The following is a 14752-nucleotide window of genomic DNA, read 5'->3' as shown; positions in this document are numbered from 1 at the left end:
TTTCTAGATTAGGGTTTCATCTGACCGAGTATCTTTCCACAGGGTGCTTTGGTGTTGTTTGTTAGAAAGAAGGATGGGTCTCTTAGAATCTTCATCGATTATCATCAATAGAATAAAGTGACCATCAAGAATAAGTATCCTCTACCAAGGATAGATGAATTTTTTGACCAACTTTAAGGGGCTACTTATTTCTCTATGATTGATCTTCATTTGTGTTATTACCAATTGAGGTTGAGAGATGATGATATTCCAAAGACGGCCTTTAGAACCCGGTATGGTCACTATGAGTTTGGAGTAATGTCGTTTGGGTTGAATAATGCTCTTGCGGCATTCATGGACTTCATGAATAGAGTGTTCAGGCAATACCTAGACATGTTTGTGATTTAGTTTGTCGATGATATCTTGATTTACTAGAGTAAGAATGAATTTATGGACCATTTGATATTTGTGTTGCAAGTTCTTAAGGACCAACAACTTTTTGCAAAGTTTAGCAAGTGTGAATTTTTTTTAAGGGCCGTATAATTCCTTGGCCATATTGTATCAACTAAGGATATGGACATAGATTAGAAGAAGATGAATGCGGTCAAGAGTTGACCTAAACCTCTATCTCCTTCTGATATTAGAAGCTTTTTGGGTTTGGCCGGGTACTATAGAATGCTTGTTTAGGTGTTTTCCTGCATTGCTTCTCCTTTGATGTCTTTGACTCAAAAAAAGTCTAAGTTTATGTGGTTGAAGGCGTGTGAGAAAAGTTTCCAAGAAATGAAAGATTGACTTACTTTCGCACTGGTGTTAACCTTACCGGTAGGTACAGATGGTTTTGTGATGTACTGTGATGCCTCTAGAGTTGGGTTGGGATGTGTGCTTATGCAAAATAAAGGTGATTCCCTATGCTTCAAGGAAACTTAAAGTCAATGAGAACAATTATCCTACCATGATCTTGAATTAGCGGCGATTGTATTTGCCTTAAAACTATGGAGGCATTATTTGTATGGGTTCCATGTGGATGTTTTCACCGATAAGAAGCACACCATCTTCCTCTTGGGAGAAAAACTCTATGTTTTGCTCATGAATTGCACCTTTCAACTGCAGCAAGAAGGGATCACTATTTTGTTTCCCCTTAATCTCTCCTACCAATGAATATTCTGATCTATTCTAAACTATCACGCCACCATCTGATATGTCTGTAAGACCAACTCCTAAGTGAGTGAAATGACCCAAAAGGTTCTTAAAAATGTGCTTCGAAAGTTACCGAAAACTTGTTTAGCTATATCAAAAAAATCCATTTCTTTTTTCGAAAATCCGACTTCATATTCTTGTTTAGGGGGTCAAATTGAGTGGGAAATGGGTCTAACCCAAATTTTAGAGAAACCGTATCAAAATCAGAAATTTCCAAGTGAAGCCTTTTTCGAGGGTCTACTTTGGAGGGTCATATCTCCTAGCACACAAATAATTGGGTGTCCCATAACATATCCATGGAAATACCTTGGAGTTAGCTACCTAACACACTTCGTTTCACCTCATTCGGAGTTCGGACGAAAAAGTTATGCCCATTTTCGTAAAATCTATCCGGCAGGAAATGCAATTTCCAGTGAGCGTTTTTACTGTTCACCCGCCTCATTTTTTTTTCTAAGTGTTGGACCATTTTTCCAAAGGGCATATGTTATTTCCTATATACCATTAGTTCAATTCCCATCGCTAAAACATTTCCCAAAACACCACTCCCATACTTAGACACATTTTCTCTCAAGAACCCTAATCCAAAACCTTCCTCAAAATTGAAGAGACTCTTGCTCCAAGTTCCAAACTTCCATTGAAGACACTCTCAAGACCTTCATAAGAACTCAAGGTATGTGGTGTTGAACTCATGGGTCCTTCCACCCATAGTGCCTAGACTCTATTCTACTCACTAATTCATGGTTTAAGTTAAGATTCATAAATTAGTCTTGTTCTTTGTAATAATTTCCTGCACATTGAATTTTAAACATGAAAAGTGATTGTTTTGAGCATGTTGTGACTCTAGAACTTGAATCTAAATTTGGAATGGATGTGGAGATTTTCATGTGGTATTGTGGGTGTTAAAAGGTGTTGTTGTAGGTTGTTCACTGGTTTGGCTGCATAATTACTACCCTATTTTCCATGCTCTTTGATTCCATTACATGCCTTCAAGGTGTTTGACAAAATGTCCAACTATGGAGAATTGATGAATCGATGCTTTAAAGCTTGAGTTATGAGATGTATGGCAATCCAGAGATGTGTTGATGACAAACTAAGCTTGTGTATATGTTCATTCCATACGTGAGATTGCATTAGAGCCTAATGGGAATTTCCTATATAAAGTGTTGCATGACCATGCCCGGTCCGGGGGAAAAGAACCGGACAACCATGTGAGAGGTTTATATCTCACCACCTAGGATGCTTGGGGTGTGACCAACATCAACCATGTGAGCTGTTTATATCTCACCACCTAGGATGCTTGGGGTGTGACCAACATCAACCATGTGAGGGGTTTATACCTTGCCACCAGGGTGTCTGGGTGTGAACGGCATCCCCCATCCTAAGTTGGGGTTATAGATTGGTTGGATCATGCATACACACATGATATCTACTATTAGTATAGATTTACTTAAACATGTTTTGACTTCACTTTGATCATGCATCCTCATATTGTTATTCATAATGCCTATGAAACTATTTCTTGTATTTCGATTGTGTCCTTGTCTATTGTTGCGTTGCACACCGCATACTTAGTACATTTCCAAGTACTAACGCATATTTTGCCTACATGATGTCACCATATAGGGACCGGAGCTACTCTTGATCCTTCTCTCCATTCACGTGGCTAGTACAGTGCTTATCCGAGTTTGTTGGTGGGTCCTCAATGATTCGAGGGCTATGTTATGTTTCCTACTCCTATGTTTTGAGACTTTAGCTTGCAATTGTATTTTGACTATGAGGGGAGACGGTAGTATGTCATGGCCCCCGTCCTATCTATGTATGTAGAGGTGTGCGTTGGACAAGTATTTTGTAAATGAGTTTGACTCCTGTTCTATGATGTCATTTTGAAATGGTTTGCCCTTAGTCCCTATTTCCCGTTAATTAGTGTTGATTGTACTTCTGCGACCGATGAAGTGTGATGACAAGTTTGAGAGGCTTGTTTGGGGTTCCTTCGGGTTCCTCATTCGCCATGTCACGTCTAGGCCCTAGGCTTGGGTCGTGACAATAGGGCCCAAACCTACCTGCCTAGTCTCTGTCCATTGATCATGCCATATTTGTGCAACCCCTTTGAGTTAACAAGATGCTAACTCCACTTTCTTTATCGAAGTTACCCCCATAAGGTCTAACACTTTAGAGACCTCCTCCACAAACCCTTAAGGATCTTCCCCTACCTTGGAGCCATAAAACATATGAGGATACCACCTTAAAAATTCTGCCAGTCTAGAAGTAGCCGTCCCCCTTATAAGATTTGTTGGAATTACAACCTCTTTGTTGACTTGCGCCATCAAGGCTTGAGCCAAAAATTAGATAGCGGACCTAAAGTCTGCATGAGTCACATTCTCCCCTATAGGGTCAATTGGAGCTTGGAGAGGACTTTGTAGTGGAACTTCTTACTCCACACTATCTTCCTGAATCCCTTCAATCTAGGCCCTCAAAGTAGTCATATCTTGGAAACCATAGGACACACATTAGGAGAAAGGTGTAATAAAGCTAAACTCTAGGGCACGACTTTGAGAATGAAGAAGTGAAGTTTTTCCTGACATCTGATAGCCTCCTATTCATAAAATGTGGCGCGTTTCACATTGATGAACAAGACTCTACTAGTTGTGGTTATAGACATCCTACAAACTATCCTAAAACCTTATGCTCTGATACCACGTTTTTCACAACCTGGGGTTACCCCTTAGAAGTAACATGGTGTACTTGACCCCGAAGGGATGTCATACAAGCCTCATAGCATAAATGAACATAAATGCATAGGAAAATAGTGCGGAATTTAAAACTTTTCTTTACAATCGAAGTTCTTTTTAATATGAAAGAGAATCTATTACACTATGTCCCAATCCATCTAATTACTTGCAATAAAACTCTTGATCTTAGGGACATAGCCCTTACATAAGTCTCAACATAATAGAAAGACAATAAAGGACATATGGCCAAACCCTCGAATATAGTGAGGACTCACCAATCTTCTTCTTCTTGATTTACTAAGAACCTAGCCACGAGGATGGAATCTAATATCTCCAAAGCCTACACTTATAGAAAATGTAGAGAGATGGGGTTAGCACAAAAAGTACTAAGTATGGAAGCCATGCATAAAAATCATTAAAACATGCATAAAAGGGACATTTTATTTGAAACCGTGTTATATGTCATTTTGAACATCATCTTTGAAATAGTTGGAGAATGCAACTCATCAGACAAGCCACATACAATTAATCATAGCATAAAGGATATCATCCTACTAACAAGCATAGTCTCCAACATAAACATATTACATATCCCAATCTTCAAAAGACATAGTTCATACACATAGTTACATATCAAGATCATCTCATCATAATAGACTATACATTAAGCAACCTTAAGCCCTACTTATGCAATGCATAGATAGGACCAAATAATCCTATCAACACTAAGTATCACTTCTAGAATTTTTCTAAAAATGGTATTCCTAATAGTATATCTTTTTTGGTCAATTCAAAGTTATATATTTCTTCTATAGTTAATATCTTATCCCATATTTGTATTTTTATATTTTTTGCCTTATATGTGATCATGCTTCCTTCATTATTAAATCCTGTTACTACTATCGCTGTTTTTAATTTTTTCTATTTATCTTCTGGTAGGCAATTATATTTACATATGTTAGCTTCTGCTCCTGTGCCTATCATTGGTGTATAATATTTGTTGTAATATCCTTCTATTATTATTTTTGCAAGTATATATATTTTCATGTTTTTATCATAAGAAAGTTCTTTTTATTATTATCTTCTTATTATTATAATTTATTGTTAACTGTTTGTCTTCTAAATTATATGGTTTTACTTGTTCTAACCATTTTATTCCTAAATGTGATATTTTTATCTCCTTGATATACTTTAAACTTTATTACTATTGGTACTCCTCCAATGATTATTTCCTTTTCTGTAGTTTCTTCGGTATATATTAATGCCTTTGGTAGTTCAGGGAATAATTGTTCAATAGTAATTATTTCATCTTTTGTTATTAATTATCTTGTAATATTGTTTACTTCTTGTCTTGTATTTATTAGTATTAGATATTTTCGTTGTTCCATTACTCCCGTTATGTAGTAATGATATGGTTTTATTTCTTCTTCTATTTAGTTTTGTGGAGTTTTATCAATTCTTCTTGAGGTACTCATTTTTGATGATATTTGGGTATTTCATAGTTTATTCTTTTTGATGTATTTAATCTTTCTTTTACTATTTCTAAATCTTCTTCTATATCAATCTTATTATAACTATAATCATTATTATCTATGACTGTAACTATCCTTTCAAAAGGATTTTCTATTTTTATTTTTTTATTTTATTTTATGCTGTTATTTTATGTTTTGTTGTTAAAACATATAAGTTTTTACATCTAGCTGTAAATATTTTACTTCCTGGGGCTAGTTCTATCCCTGACATTTTCCAATATAATACTAGTGATTTATCTATATTCCTGTCATTTATTGCTACTGAGTAGTTAGCACTTATTATGAATTTAAATTTTTGGTATATGAGGTTACCTTTTATTGCACGTATTATACTTTTTTTCTATGGGTTGTATAATTCTATCATCCGCTAAGTATATTTCTATGGGTGTATCTATTCCTTTTCTAAAACATGCTTTTATTAGTATTTCTATTCCTCCTAACTGTACATATTTAATTGGATTTTTAGCCTTAATATCTTATTTTTTTTTATTTATTATTGATATTTTAGCCTTTCCTTTGGAGTATTTGCAATCTATGATATATTCTCTTTGACTTACTACATAATATTCTTTTTTTTGTCGTTTAAACCAATTTCTTATTGTTGGTATTTCGAATATTTTTTCTACGCTTAGGTCTAATTCTTTTCCTTTTATTTGTTCAAATATATTATTATCAAATATTACTTTTTGTTCTGCCGATTCTTCATCTTGATAGTTTTCTTAAGTTATTATTTTGTATATCTGTTTCACTCATTTATATAGTATTCATTATCTGATTCTATTACTGAATTATTTTCCATTTTGTCTGTTTTGTTTTCTAATAATTCATATATACTATCTTCACTTTTAATTCATAATCTACGTGCTCTATTTGTGTATATTTTTCATTGTCTACCAGTATTTCTGATATTTGTTTTTTCTTTGAATTTTTAGGTAATGTACAATTTTTAGGTATATATCCTAATTTTTCACAATTGTAACAAGTACATTCTATTAGTTTTTTCTATGGTCTATATGGTCTTTTAGTTTTATAGTTTTTCACATAGTATCTTCTTCTTGGTTTTTTATATTTATATTTTGATCTGTATTTTTTATTATATTTCTTTTTATAGTATCTGTCTATACAACCGAATTGGGGTGCTGTTATATTGTTGCAACATGCTAAGTTTTTTACCAATATTTTTTCCATTTTTATTTCTTTTTTATGTTTTTCACATAGTTCTATACACTATCGTTGTAAGAATTTCATTCTAGTTCCTAAGGTATCTATTAATCCTGCTTCATTCTAACTTTTTATTACTTTTGAATTAAAAGGTTCTGGTAATTTTGTAAAATATAATTTTTTTATTTTTTTACTTTCTTTTATGCTATATGTTCCTTTATAATAGTATTCTCTAATGCACATGTATATTCATCTATATAACACATGTTACATATTGCTAACTTTGTCATTAGATTCCGGTTTATGATTTTTTCTTTATTTTGTTCTTCTACTTCTGTTGTCATACTACTAAATTCGTTTCTTATAGCTATTTCGTATTTATATAATATTTCCATAGTTGTGGTAGCTATTTCACCATCAATTTTTTTATTACTTCTTAGAGTTTGTAAACTTTCATTTGATAAATTTTGTAGCCATAATTTTACTATTCCTATTAGTGTTCTTTCTATATATCCTGGTGTTCTCTGTCATTACTATTTTATTATCTATTAATTGTTTTGATATATATCTCATCCATAATTGGATTGTTTTATTTATATCTGCTACACAGTCTAAATCTAAAAAATTATGTTGTTCAGTTATTGGTTTAGGTGTCCATTTTTTATTCAATCTTTTATCCCATATAGTTTTTTCTTTATCATATTGTTCATAGTTTGTATTATAATATTTTAAATTTTTTGGGTTTTTTATTGTTGATCTACTAGGTTTTTCATTCATGTTTATGTCTCCTGCATTTACTTCTAAATTCTTTGTATTATCTATGTTTGTTAAAAGTTCCGTATATGTTTTTCTTGTTTCCGAATGTTGTTCATCTAGATCATTGTCATTTATTTCATCAATTCTTATTTCTGGTAGATTATCTTGGTTATTTTCTTCTTTTCCTTCTAATTCATCTTCTAATTGCAATTTTTCTTTAAATTTAATTATCTCATTTGCTAATTTTGTTTTTTGCTCTTTTTATTTTTGTTTAATATCATACATTTCTTTCAATATCGCCAGCTCTTTTTCTAGTTCTATTATTTTAGTATTTTTTACTTCTTCTAATTGTTGTACTTCCTTTTTTGCTTGTTGTTTTATTATTTCAATTTTCGTTTTTCTATCTATTTCTTCATTTTCTTTTGTTATTCTTAGCATAGCAGTTAAATTATCTTCTAATTTTATTGTTTCTTTTCTAACATTAAACATAGATTGTGACCTATTTTCTTATATTTTTTTCCCAGATTAGAAAATATTATCTTTATTTTTAGTCTGTCATAGTTTTCATATGTTTTTTTCATCTATTGCGTATTCTTCTTTATTCATTTCTAAATTGTGTTGTAGTTTATATTCTAAGTTTTCTATTTGTATTTGTAGATATAAAATAGTTTTTCTCTGTGCTACTATAGATTTTTTACAAATTCTGCAAATATATTACTGTTAAGTCTATTTTGCTTATGTCTTAATTCTTGTCTTTTTGCTATAAATATTTCAGTAAGTTTTTGTCTATATTCGTTATTCTCGTTATTCATTGTATCTTTAAATATTGAATATATTTATATTCTGTTTTAGATATGTTATCTATTAATTGATTTAATTTGTTGTTATCAGTTTTTGTGATATTGAGTTGTTTATATTCTGGATATAATTTGTTTAATTTTCTTCTTATATTTCTTAACTTTCTACTAGTATGTTTTTTCTTATGTTTCTTTTCATCTCATTCTTTGGGGGTGCATACCACATTTTTTGGGGGTGTGGAATTCATGGTAAAATGTAATAATATTTATTGTAATATTCTTCTGTTAGTTGTCTTAATTTGACTATTTCTTTAATATTATTTGTGATGTATTAAAGATACAACATCTCTTGGGTTCTTAGGTACATATGTAAATTATTTTCCATTAATTATTCTAATAGTTTTATGTCTTTCATAGCTTCTGTCCAATATTGTAAATATTCGTAGTTCATTTTAATCTCAATTTATTTCTAAATCATAACATTCTATATTAGACCAACAATGGTATGAAATAGACCTACATAATTTAGACCTCGAAAGAATAGAATGATATAATTTAGAAATAAATTCAGATTAAAATGAACTACGAATATTTACAATATTGGACAGAAGTTATGAAAGACATAAAACTATTAGAAGAATTAATGAAAAATAATTTACATATGTACCTAAGAACCCAAGATATGTTGTATCTAGTATATATCACAAATACTATTAAAGAAATAGTCAAATTAAGACAACTATCAGAATAATATTACAATAAGTATTATTATATTTTACCATGAATTCCGCATTGAATGGGAAAACAACAAAAATTAGACCTGGGCTAGATGAAACAAAAGAGATAAATGAAGATGAATTTGCTGTTCATCATTGTGCTAGTGTTGGTGATGTAGAGGTGCTTTTTAAAGTCAACTTCCTTTCGTTGTTGGGGCTTAAACGTAGGTACGTGGTAGTTCTATTTAGCGATTTTGTTCAGAAACCTGTAACTTGTTCTAAATTCCTTCCCCTTCTAGTCTGAAATTACCCTTCTGTCAACTCCATGCTTACAAGATGTGTTCCTTAATTACACTTATGATCCTTTTGATGTGAACATTATAAGTTCCCTTTGGTGAATTACACATTTACTTATTTTTCTCTTTGCTTTTATTATGAACAGTCCATTTCATTTTTTCTTATATCAGAAAGCCAATTTGTGTCAATATGCCTATGCCTATATTTTCCTTTACCTTAAAATAAAATTATACCCATGATCACATTCGAGACTTACAGTATTGTCCATCTAAATACATAATTGGTGTAATTGGAGTTTCGGGCTGGAAGGCTACAGTAGCTGCTAGTGCTGACAAAGATGAAGAATATTCAGAACGAAGGATAACATTGCATTTTGGTTGTGGATATGGCCAGCTAAGAAGTTGATCGATATGATGTTCATATAGGACCTTCAGTATATTCATGTATGCACATTTTTCTAGGTGATCCTTTTTGGCTTTCTTATTGATCTATCAGAGTTCTGAAGCTTTCTTTCAATAATTACTTCTTTCTAAAAGCACCAATTACTTCTCCCTCAGAATTTGTGTACTTTGAAACTCTTTTATATTTTACGTTTTGTTTAATTCTAACCATTTTTATTATTTTGAAAATGTCTATTTAACCTGATGAAATCTAATGCTCAAACATTTTTTAATTTGATGGTATAGTTTCTTTTCAGCTTGTTTAGCGTTAGCAATTTAGTCTGAATAACAACAGTTTTGCCAAATTTATAAATTCAACTGTAATGGTGTGTAACCACACTTGATGGCATGCGTTTGATATAAAGTTATGATATATTGTTTCTTTTCCTTAGAAAACTGTTTTGGTAAGCACTCTTTTTGCTTCATATTCAGAGCTAGGAAATCATTATATACTTCTTCGTGTTTACTTTTACCTTATTAATAATACACATTATATACTTTTCCTATTTGGGGTGAGGGAAACAATAATAGTATCATTTTACCAGCACTCATCAATAAGGAAAAAAAGAAATGAAAAAATTTCAACATCCTCGCATAAGGAAATATCCATATTGTCGAGATAGGAGGTTTAAGGTTGATTACGTGTTATTTGAGAGTATATTAACATTGAATTAAGCCAATGTGTCATCAAATTTTTTTAGAGATAAAGAGGTTCTTTATTTTGTTTATTTCATGTGAATTGTGCACAACTCGTTATTGATGTTGGGGCAAAGGTTGATGCATTGGACAAGAGCAAGAATACTGCTCTTAACTATTCTGCATTGGACTAATTTATTTCTTAAAAGCATTGAATTCTGATTGGATTTTAACTACATCAGGACATTATTTATGAAATAAAATTAGTTCACAAACAAAGATGTTATTTAAGATCTCTATTGTTCTTTTGAAATTTTCATCTTCTATTTGGATTTGACAATTTCTTTGTGTTCATTTTGGAGTATTAGGAGTATAAATATATGAGTGAATATGAGGATGAAGGTGAATAACAAGAAGAGGAGGAGCGTGGTAAAGAGAGATATGAGGAGGAAAAAACCAAAGAAATTCCAACAGAGTTATTGGAGTACCTGCTGCTAAGATAAATGACTGGTATCAAGAAACAGAGGAAGACGGGAAATTAACAAGGCATTGCCAAGGGACAAGTTAGTGCTACTAGTGTATTTCTGTTTTTTAAAATTCTTGTCTTTTTTTCGAATCCAACTAATTCGTCATGTCAATAAAATCAATCTACAACAATGACTTGTCAATAATATCCAACACATGGTTGTATTCATAACTTAGGAATATACTTGATCAGTACACTAATGTTGTGTTCTCGAGTTTCCAATAGTAGTATGTGAAACTAGTTTGTTATATGATGATTGCATGAAGCACAAGGCCATTACAAAACTAATGAAACTAACTTGTACACATTTAAGTCAAACATACAACTAACTGACTTAAGGTTCTGAAATTTTTCAAACAACTGGCGCATTGAAAATATAAAAAGAATGTGTAAAGATTATGTCTCGTTGAGAAGATAGCCCATAAGGAAGTCCAGTAATGTAATGATGATAAATATATAGATGGGATACCTCCACGACTTCAGTTATGTTCCTTTCTAAAGAGATTCAATTCTTGTTGAAGCTTGTTTTTTTGCTGCATAATAGAAATTTTCTCCTGTGTAAGCTTTCAAATTAGTGCCTTTGTCTCCAACGAGTTGTCTTACTATAAATTATATGACCTTGAATACTATTAAGCTCAGATGTGTTTACAATTCTATTTTTGGATACTAAAGCCCTAAGAGAAGAACATTCCTTAGACTCCTCCCTTATGGGCAGTGGCACTTGAGGTGGAACATATATCACTTTCAACTTGCAGTCCTCTACATAATTCCCTGGCTCCTTATTGAATCCTTATTGAACATATCGGGAGTAATATCTTTTGCAGTAGTTCTAGGGCTTGCAGTAACACTTTAAAGCAGTAATTTATCCTTGCATTGTATGACTGATGCAACCTCTTTCTACGGTTGCATAGTAATTATGATATCGCTGGAAGAGTAATGCATGACAATATTCATGTGTTGGTCTTTACACAATACTTCTTTGGATCTGTTGTCGTTACCTTGAAAGCAATATAATTATTGGAATTCTTCTTCCTGATATCATTGTTTCACTTAACAACACCACAATCTCTAGACTGTACTTGTGTGATTATACTAGGTTTGTTGTTGTTGTATTGTTGGTATAGTTTTAGCAGTAAATTTTCAAATGATTGATTGCCAGGTGCTCACTTGAATTTGGGGCATCTATTATGCAAGATAAGAAGTTGATTGACTATATCCCAGCACAATCGATCATTAATAAGCATCTATTTTGCAGCTATCAATTATGTGAACGGGGTCCAAACGATAAGAATCTAAAGTAACGATTCCCTAATATTGTTAATTACTATTATGAAACTACATCAAGTTTGGATTTTCTTTTTGAGGATGAACATCATTTTGACCTTAGTTATTGGACATGAATACCAATGTTCTACGCACACTCATGTTTTTATATAAGGTATTCTTATTTTTTTTTATCTTCCTAGTTTTGATTTCTCATGAGTAGGACCATCTTAATGGATTTGTGAGAAAAGAAGACTTAAAAGACATACTTTATGAGTTCTCTTGTGAGTAAGTTTTTAGGTTCCTTATCCAAGCATAGCAAGGGATTCTCCAAAGAGAACATAACCTTCTAACAATATTTTGAATGACTTTGAAGTGTTTGGTTTGCACCTAATTTCTTTTTTCTTATCAATAATAAAATATATTGTGTGATTTTGTTGTGCACATAATTTTTTTTTAAAAGCAAATTTATTTTGTACGTTTTATAGGATTTGAAGACAAGGGTTTACAAGACAAGATGCAAGTTGGAATACTTCGAAAAAATTGACAAATTAATTATCTATTTGTAAGAATTGTTTGGCAATACACTATATTAAATACTTACACATGTTAGTTTTTTTTGGTGAATGAGTTGTCTAATAGTCTTGTGACTATATTTATGTGAACAATAATGTTTGTGGGATGTTAATAAATACTTTCAATTAAAATTATTTAGATGCATTAAGTTATCTATATTATCTAAGAGTGCCATTGGAGGAAAAATTACGTGTTATTTATGTACCACATTTTCTGGCCATAAATAATCCTTAATATAAAATAATAAATAAATAATTTTTAAATACAACTTTAGGGACCAACAATGTTTGAGTCCTTAAAATTTTTTGTGGACTAGATTTTTGGTCGTGATAACCTTAAAAGGAGTAGAGAAGTTCATCATAAAATTTCAAGGCACCGATTAATTGTTGTATTTAAGGCCAAGAAGTGTGGTCTCTAAATGAATTTTAAAGACTAGAACATTATCCGGTCACAAAATATTTTTAAGGACCGGCACCTAATTCTCGTCCCTATTGATCTTTAGCGATGGAGCATATAAGGACGGTTGATGACCAAATATTTCTCATCAAAAGTGACATACAAAGACCAGAATTAGACCTTTTGGGACCATATTTCTCATCCCTAGTGACCGATATATTGTAGTGTTTACTGACCTAGCATGTGTAATTCCTAAACTAAAAGAACTACATAGCTAGGGTTCTGAGGTTATGCATGAATCTGGACAAAAACAATAATACAACATGATATTTTATTAGCTAAAACCTAACAACCCTCATAGTATTAGAAGCTTCATAGATAGTTAGACATTAATAGTTCATTAGTCTTATGCATTTCAGTTGTTTTGATTATAAGACTTGAGTTGCCTTAATGGAAAGTTGAATGTTTCTTTACAACATCCTAGTTATTATTGAGTAAAGTCTTCTGCCCAGTAAGCCAAGCTAAGGGTTCGCTTGGGGCCATCAATAGTTCTCGACTGCCTATCCTACCCAGGGTATAGGCTCGGGGCGTGAAAAACATGGTATCAGAGCACAAAGTTTAGGATTTTTACGGAGTCTATGAAGTCGTGTCTGTAGAGTCCTAGTTATTGGTGTGAAGCACACCACATCTATAATTAGGAGGCTGTAACATTTAGGAACAATCTCACTTCTTTCAGACACATTTCATGCGATAGAGTTCGTCTATATAAAAGTTTTTTTCTAACTTGTGTTTGCGGGTATCTTTCAGATCATGTCTCCACGAAGAGTTTTCTGAGGTCGTTCCGCCAAGAGGAACATTGAGGAATAAGGGTTACCTAATGCACCAAAAGTGCAATCCCAAGAGAGGTAGCTAATGCTAAAATTTGGGAAGCTATCTGAATGTTGAGTCAAGCTGTGACCAACTAAGTTGGGAAACAAAGCCGTTTTCAACCGGATATGGCTGATACGTCTAGAATCTGTGAGTTCCTAAGGATGAATCCTCCAAGCTTCATAAGTACAGGTGTCACTAAGGATCCATAAAACTTTGTTTAGGATATTTTGAAAGGTTTTTGATGTTATGGATGTTGCTGATGCCGAGAGAGTGGAACTAGCTGCATACCAATTGAAGGGTCTTGCTAGAGTGTGATTTGATCAATGGAAGAAAAAATAGAGCTGTGGGTGCACCACTTATGAGTTGGGCTATGTTTGAGGAGACGTTCTTGGGGCATTTCTTTCCCTGGGAATTGAGCGCAGCAAATGTACGAGAATTCTTTACTCTTAAGCAGGAATCTATGAGCATGCACAAGTATGGCCTTAAGTTCACCCAACTTTCTTGTTATGCTTCAGAGATGGTTGCTGACATGAGGAGGAAGATGAGTTTATTCGTTGTTGCATTGTCTTGTCTATCGAGCAAAGAGGGCAAGGCAGCTATGCTGATAGGAGCTATGGAAATAGCAAGGGTGATGATCCATGTGTAGTAGATTTAGGAAGAGAAACTGAGAGATACAGAGGAGTTTCGGAACAAGAAAGCTAAGACAGGAAATGAGTTCTGGTAGCAGAAGAGTAATGCAAACCGGTATTCTTTCCAACATAAGCAAAAGGGGCCTACTCCATCATATGCCAGTGCACCTGCACCAAGAATTAGAGGTGAGTTCAATAATCAAAATTCACAGAGTTTCAGAGCTAGACATGCACAGTCTCAAGGTAGTGTGG

At 32.6% G+C, this 14752-nt stretch overlaps 1 pseudogene; it reads right to left on the bottom strand.

Moving 5' to 3' along the window:
• Positions 1–11162: 11162 nt before the first annotated feature.
• Positions 11163–12815, bottom strand: LOC125856013 (vesicle-associated protein 1-2-like; annotated as a pseudogene).
• Positions 12816–14752: the final 1937 nt, after the last annotated feature.

Source organism: Solanum stenotomum, chromosome 2 (assembly GCF_019186545.1).
Source record: "Solanum stenotomum isolate F172 chromosome 2, ASM1918654v1, whole genome shotgun sequence".
NCBI lineage: Eukaryota > Viridiplantae > Streptophyta > Magnoliopsida > Solanales > Solanaceae > Solanum > Solanum stenotomum.
This window is presented reverse-complemented; position numbering and strand designations above follow the sequence as displayed.